This window comes from Morus notabilis, unplaced genomic scaffold (assembly GCF_000414095.1).
Source record: "Morus notabilis unplaced genomic scaffold, ASM41409v2 Scaffold629, whole genome shotgun sequence".
Lineage (NCBI taxonomy): Eukaryota > Viridiplantae > Streptophyta > Magnoliopsida > Rosales > Moraceae > Morus > Morus notabilis.
The window spans coordinates 60,317-67,189 of record NW_010363794.1 but is presented as its reverse complement, the minus strand read 5'-3'; positions in this window follow the sequence as shown (position 1 = coordinate 67,189).

The window sequence follows — 6,873 nt, the reverse complement described above, 5'->3', positions numbered from 1 at the left end:
CATGACTCAATATATTAGTGTATCATCCCCATAGGATATCCGTAATCGACTTGAGGTCAAGTTCCGTTTTACCTTCCCGATTACATTTATCTTATGTTCCATTATCATACCATCGGAAAAATACTATTCGTATAATTACAAACAGTAAACCATTAGTAACACAGAGTAGTCCAATGGCTGAGCGCTCATTTTTTTCAATCCACTGATAATGCATAAGAGGATATCATTGACTCTTTATAGGAGCTATGGATTCCACTATCTATGAATAACGAATCTACGCATACACGAGTCATACCCCTAATGTACCGGCAAGCGTACCTTTACATATTTTAGGACATCAAAGGATACAAGTCAAGCATAGGGGTTCATTATCCATCTCAGGATTAAGATGACAACATATAATTCGTCAAAAGTGAATTGTTTTATTCAAACAGAATTATTAATTAAAACAATTCAACTTTGGTCCGATCCAATATAGATTTCACCATTAGAAACTATATCAATGTGTCCACCCATGGAGTCCCACCTCCGACGACCAAGACAAGCCGTCTCCGTTAGGAAGTAGACAACATAACAATCTTAACATGAATAAAGCGCCTAACTTTATTCCCTCGATTGTGGATCATAAGATTTAGACTATCATCTTTAGATTCTTGTCTTCTGCATGTTCTTCACATTACATGCATGACCTAAAGATTTCGAATGACAGTCTCAGACTTTCAGTTTGCTTATCATACATTCAACTATTATGAACATAAAGAGGACAATACATAGATATATAAAATAAACAAATCTTTATTAATAGTCAAAATATCTCAAAGAATATTGTTACATTTATTCCTAAGGGCATAAACGCTAACAGTATGTTCAACAATACTTAAAGAAAAAACACAAGTCTGGGAGGAAAAAAATAAAGAAAACAACATAAATAAAGAACCCAATAAATTACAGGCTTCGAATCCGTGAAAGATGACGATGAGTAGGCATTTTCACAAACATCCTCCTAAAGGAAATGTCAACAGCCAATTTCTCTGCTGCCTTATTATACGCATCGTCGTCTAAGTACTCCTCATACCCATTCAAAAAATCCATACAGGTTTCAATACTTGTAGTAGGATCCTCTTTCTGAGCCTCGGTTGCTGCCATAGTATGGGCTTGCCTATCAGCTAAATATTGCTGAAACAAATTAACTTTTTGAACAGATATCTCACTGCGTAGCATAGCACTCTTTGCCAAAGCCTCTATAGCATCGTCAACTATAGTCTTCTTCTTGCCCTTCTTCTTAGATCGAGTAGTAGGACCCTGAGACTGTCTGCTTCTATTGGCTTCTGCATCCCGGACTTCATCCGAGTCCCCTGTACCCTCATCTTCCTCTTCTAGTTGCGTGGCAGTCATTTTTACCACATTCAAAACATTGACTGTTGTATGCGCATTCATTGACCCCTGTCCAGTAGCAATAGTCCCAACAAAAATCTCTAAAAGTCAGGCAAAGTTGTGTAAACCCCCTTTCTTAAATCTCTTAGCATCAAGATGTTTCTAACATTATAAAGAAAATAGTAATAAATACTCATGTGTGATTAACGCCCAAAAGTGATGTTCACAAGCGGTCAATTGTAGCACAGAAGGGCGGTCGTATCCACAAAGAGGTAACAAAATAAACAAGAAAGATTAGCAAAATAAGAGTGTTGGAGAAAAATAAATAACAAGAAAATTAATGAAAAAAAAGAGTTTTTGTAGACTTTGTTGCAAATAAAAAGGAGAGAAGATTTGTGTGAAAGAAGTTCAGCAGTAAAAACGGTAAGGTGTCGAGAATCCCTAATGTTTCATTCGCCAATTCAAGTTTTGATTCACAAAATAAAATGATTGAATAAATTAAATCTCTATGTTGACTCTGAAAATATTATCATTACAAGTTATCTAAAATCAACAATATATCAATTTGACAATATTGCAGTAAAAGACAATTTGTAAAATAATTTGAATAACAAAACAATGCGTGACAGAATTACATAAGAAAAGCGTGACTGAACTTATATAAAAATTAGCACACAATATTTTAAAAAATAAATGAAAGATAGATGAGATTTAATTCATTCAAATATTGAACTTAGCAACACAAGGAATCAAAAGCCTGAATTAGGTCACTCAATAAAAGTTCATCTCTAACCTCACCAAGAGAACTCTAGCCTAGCTTCTAGAGAGAAAATATGAGACTGACAGCAAGACGACATAAAATTGAATATGAAAAACTTACAAAAACCGTAGGCTAACCCTCTTATTTATAGTGTTTAGAGGTTGTCTGTCAAATAAGAAAATAAATAATAAAAATAAAAAATTACAAAAGAAAAGGAAACAAAATAAAATTACACATATATTTGAAGAAATCATATATATAATTTGGGAAAGAAATCCGGCCAATTTGCTCTGCTTTTGAAGGAGAAATTCATACTCATCACTCAGTGGACACGTGTCGCAATGTGATTGGCAATTAGGAGACAAAGCGCCACATGTCGCACGCATAATGGTTGGAGCTAGCTGGCGCTGAACAGTGGCGAGAGATAGCTGTCGCACGCGGAGGAGAGAAGCAGGCTGGCGTGAGCAGGCATGGGGTCCGTGTTGGACAGTTGGTGCGCGAAGAGTGGGTGGTCAGCTGGAATGAGCAGGCGTGGGACCCATGCAATATTGGGTTGGAACGCGCTGGAGATTGAGCGTGAATGGGACGGGCTCCAGTGGCTAGGCAGTGCGGGTGACGCGCATGAGGGAAGCTGAGGAGGGAGAGCTGGGACGGTGGGGCCCACAGCTCTAATGCGACGTGGCTGGCTCAGCTGGCTTGGCGCGGCTCTCCCTCTCTCTGATCGGCTTGTTAGCTCGGCTGAAAAGCTTGGCTCAGTTGGAGGATTTCTTTTATGGATTTTCTTGTGTAGCTTTTTACACTGCTTCTCATCTCTAAATAATTAAACAAAAACTAGATAAATTCCAATTAAATATATTCTGAATAAAAATAATTGAATTATTTAATTAAAGCTTAAATATTTTAATATTATATAAATTAAAAACAATATTTAGGGTGTATTTTCATGCACTTATCAATGTGCAATCTAAAAATACCAATTTAACTCTTTCATATCACATAAGATGGTTATGATCAAAACATACCGCCACATACGAATCCCACACCTCTTTTTCAACTGTCACAGTGTTAGCCTCAGAATTCCAACCAAACCCTGTTGTTTCAATCAATGACTAAACTCTCTCGTACTACGTCTAAGCCTATTCCACTTTGCTTTAAGCTGGTCTAATGTGAAATGCTTATGAAACTTACGTGCTATTTCATTATCAATTTTCATCCAAGTTTTTTTGTCCAAAGTGGATGTATGCAGACCTTTCTTTGCCTGCTCGAATATCAGTTCTACATAAAAATCCTCAATTACAGCAGGTTATTTTGTATTCTCATCCTTATCACATATCTAAAAGAACAGTTCCATTCAGCATTAAAAGAAATCAAAGCAACCATACAATTCAGGCAGTATGTTTTGTTTTATGAGTACGTACTTTGAATAGCCAATATAGTTATAGGCCCCTTCCGAATCTGTTTAAAAAAAAGAAAAAAATCCCTAACTTTCCAAATGAAAATCTCTCTAACGGCGGTTTGTCCACTTAGTAGTAAAAAATACCAAAGAAGCAATGAATCAATCTCACCTATGATTCATTGATCACGAATATCACCAAATGCATAAACTGGTACCGCTTGTTGCATTAACTCTTAAAAATTGTATATTAATTTTAGAATGTAAAACATAAATAAAAATATAAATGTTGACACATCCCGGCCCCTGGGTGCCCAACTACGCGAGTCAGGGGCTTTTTGACAGCGTTTTACTTTTTTTATCATTTTTTGAGGCCATTTTTTGCAGACAAGCCCAAAAAAATGTAAGGATCATGTCTGCAAAATTTCATAAGTTTTTGACGTCATTTTTATTTTATTTTATTTTTTAAAGACGAAAAATAAAGAAAAAACATAAAAAATAGAATATTCATCAAAAATTGGTACCGTTTATTGCATTAATTTCTAAAAATGCTACATTAATTTTAGAAAGTAAAACATAAATAAAAATGTAAGTTTTGACCCATCCCGGCTCTGGGCGCCCCATCACGCGGGCCGGAGGCTTTTTAACAGCGTTTTTTATTTTTTTTATCATTTTTTGGGGCCATTATTTGCAGACATGCCCAAAAAATGTAAGGATCGTGTTTGTAAAGATTCATAAGTTTTTGACGTCGTTTTTATTTTATATTATTTTTTAAACATTGAAAATAAAGAAAATCATAAAAAAATAGAATATTCATGAAAAAATGGTACCACTTATTGCATTAATTCCTAAAAAGCACATATTAATTTTAGAATGTAAAACATAAATAAAAATATAAAATTTTGACCTATCCCAGTCCCTGAGCGCCCCATTACGTGAGCTGGGGGACCTTTTGACATCGTTTTACTTTTTTCTGTCATTTTTGAGGCTATTTTTTGCAGACATGCCCAGAAAAATATAAGGGTTGTGTATGTAAAATTTCATAGGTTTATGACGTCATTTTTATTTTATTTTGTTTTTCAAATACGAAAAATAAAGAAAATCATAAAAAATAGAATATTCATCAAAAATTGGTACTGCTTGTTGCATTGATTTCTAAAAATTGTATATTAATTTTAGAATGTAAAACATAAACAAAATGTAAATGTGTTACCCATCCCGATCTTGGGCTCCCCACTACGCGAGCCGGGGACTTTTTGATAACGTTTTAATTTTTTGTCATTTTTTGAGTCCATTTTTTGCAGACATGCCCAGAAAAATGTAGGGATCGTGTTTGCCAAATTTCATAAGTTTTGGACGTCGTTTCTATTTTATATTATTTTTCAAAGACAAAAAATAAAAAAAAATCATAAAAAATAGAATATTCATCAAAAAATTATACCGCATGTTCCATTAATTCTTAAAATCGTATATTAATTTTTGAATGTAAAACATAAATAAAAATGTAAATATGTGACCCATCCCGGCCCCTGGGCGCCCCACTACGCAGGCCGGGGGCTTTTTGACAATGCTTTTCTTTTTTGTCATTTTTTAGGGCCATTTTTTGCAGACATGGCCAGGAAAATGTAAAAATCGTGTCTGCAAAATTTCATAAGTTTTTAACCTCATTTTGATTTTATTTTATTTTTCAAAGACAAAAAATAAAGGAAATCATAAAAAATAAACTATTCATCAAAAACTGGTACCGCTTGTTGCATTAATTCCTAAAAATCATGTATTAATTTTAGAATGCAAAACATAAATAAAAATATATATTTTTGACCTATCTCGGCCCCTGGGCGCCCAACTACGCGGGCTGGAAGCTTTTTTACAACGTTTTGCATTTTTCTTGTTATTTTTTTAGGCCCTTTTTGCAGACATGCCCGGACGAATGCAAGGATCGTGCCTGCAAAAGTTCATAAGTTTCTTACATCGTTTCTATTTTATTTTATTTTTTAAATACCAAAAATAAAGAAAATTATACAAAATAGAATATTCATCAAAAAAATGGTACCGCTTGTTGCAATAATTCTTAAAAATCGTATATTAATTTTAGAATGCAAAAGATAAATAAAAATATAAATTTTTGACACATCCCGGCCCCAGGGCGCCCCATTACGCGAGCCGGGGGCTTTTTGACAGCGTTTTACGTTTTTGTCCATTTTTTAGGCCATTTTTTTATGACATGCCCAGAAAAATGTAAGGATCATTTCTACGAAGTTTCATTAGTTTTTTACGTCGTTTCTATTTTATATTATTTTTCAAATAGGAAAAAGAAGGAAAATCTTAAAAAGTAAAATATTCATCAAAAAATGGTGCCGCTTGTTGCGTTAATTCCTTAAAATTATATATTAGTTTTAGAATGCAAAACATAAATAAAAATGTATATTTTGGACTCATCTCGGCCCCTGGGCACTCCACTACGCAGGCTGCAGGCTTTTTGACAGTGTTTTACTTTTTTTTGTCATTTTTTGTAGACATGCCCAGAAAAATGTAATTATCGTGTCTGCAAAATTTCATAAGTTTTTTACATCATTTTTATTTTATTTTATTTTTTCAAGACGAAAATATAGAAATCATAAAAAATAGAATATTAATAAAAAACTAGTACCGCTTGGTGCATTAATTTCTCAAAATCGTATATTAATTTTAGAATGCAAAACATATATAAAAATATAAATTTTTAACCCATCCCGGCCCCCGGGCACCCCACTACGCTGGCCGAGGCCTTTTTGATAGCGTTTTCTTTTTTTTTTTTTCATTTTTTAAGGCCATTTTTTGCAAATGTGGTCAGAAAAATGTAAGGATCGTGTTTGCAAAATTTCATAACTTTTTAACGTCATTCTTATTTTATTTTTCAAAAATTAAATAAAGAAAATCATAAAAAATAGAATATTCATCAAAAACTAGTACAGCTTGTTTCATTAATTCCTAAAAATCGTATATTAATTTTAGAATATAAAACATAAATAAAAATGTAAATTTTTGACCCATCTCGGCCCCTTGGCGCCCCACTACGCGAGCTGGGGGGGCCTTTTGACAGTGTTTCACTTTTTTCATATCATTTTTTGAGGTCATTTTCTCTAGACATGCCCAGAATAATGTAAGGATCGTGTATGCAAAATCTCTTAAGTTTTTGACACCGTTTTTATTTCATTTTATTTTTCGAAGGCCAAAAATAAAGAAGATCATAAAAAATAGAATATTCGTCAAAAAATTGTACTGCTTGTTGCACTAATTCTTAAAAATCGTACATTAATTTTAAAATGTAAAACATAAATACAAATGTAAATTTTAATGCATTCCT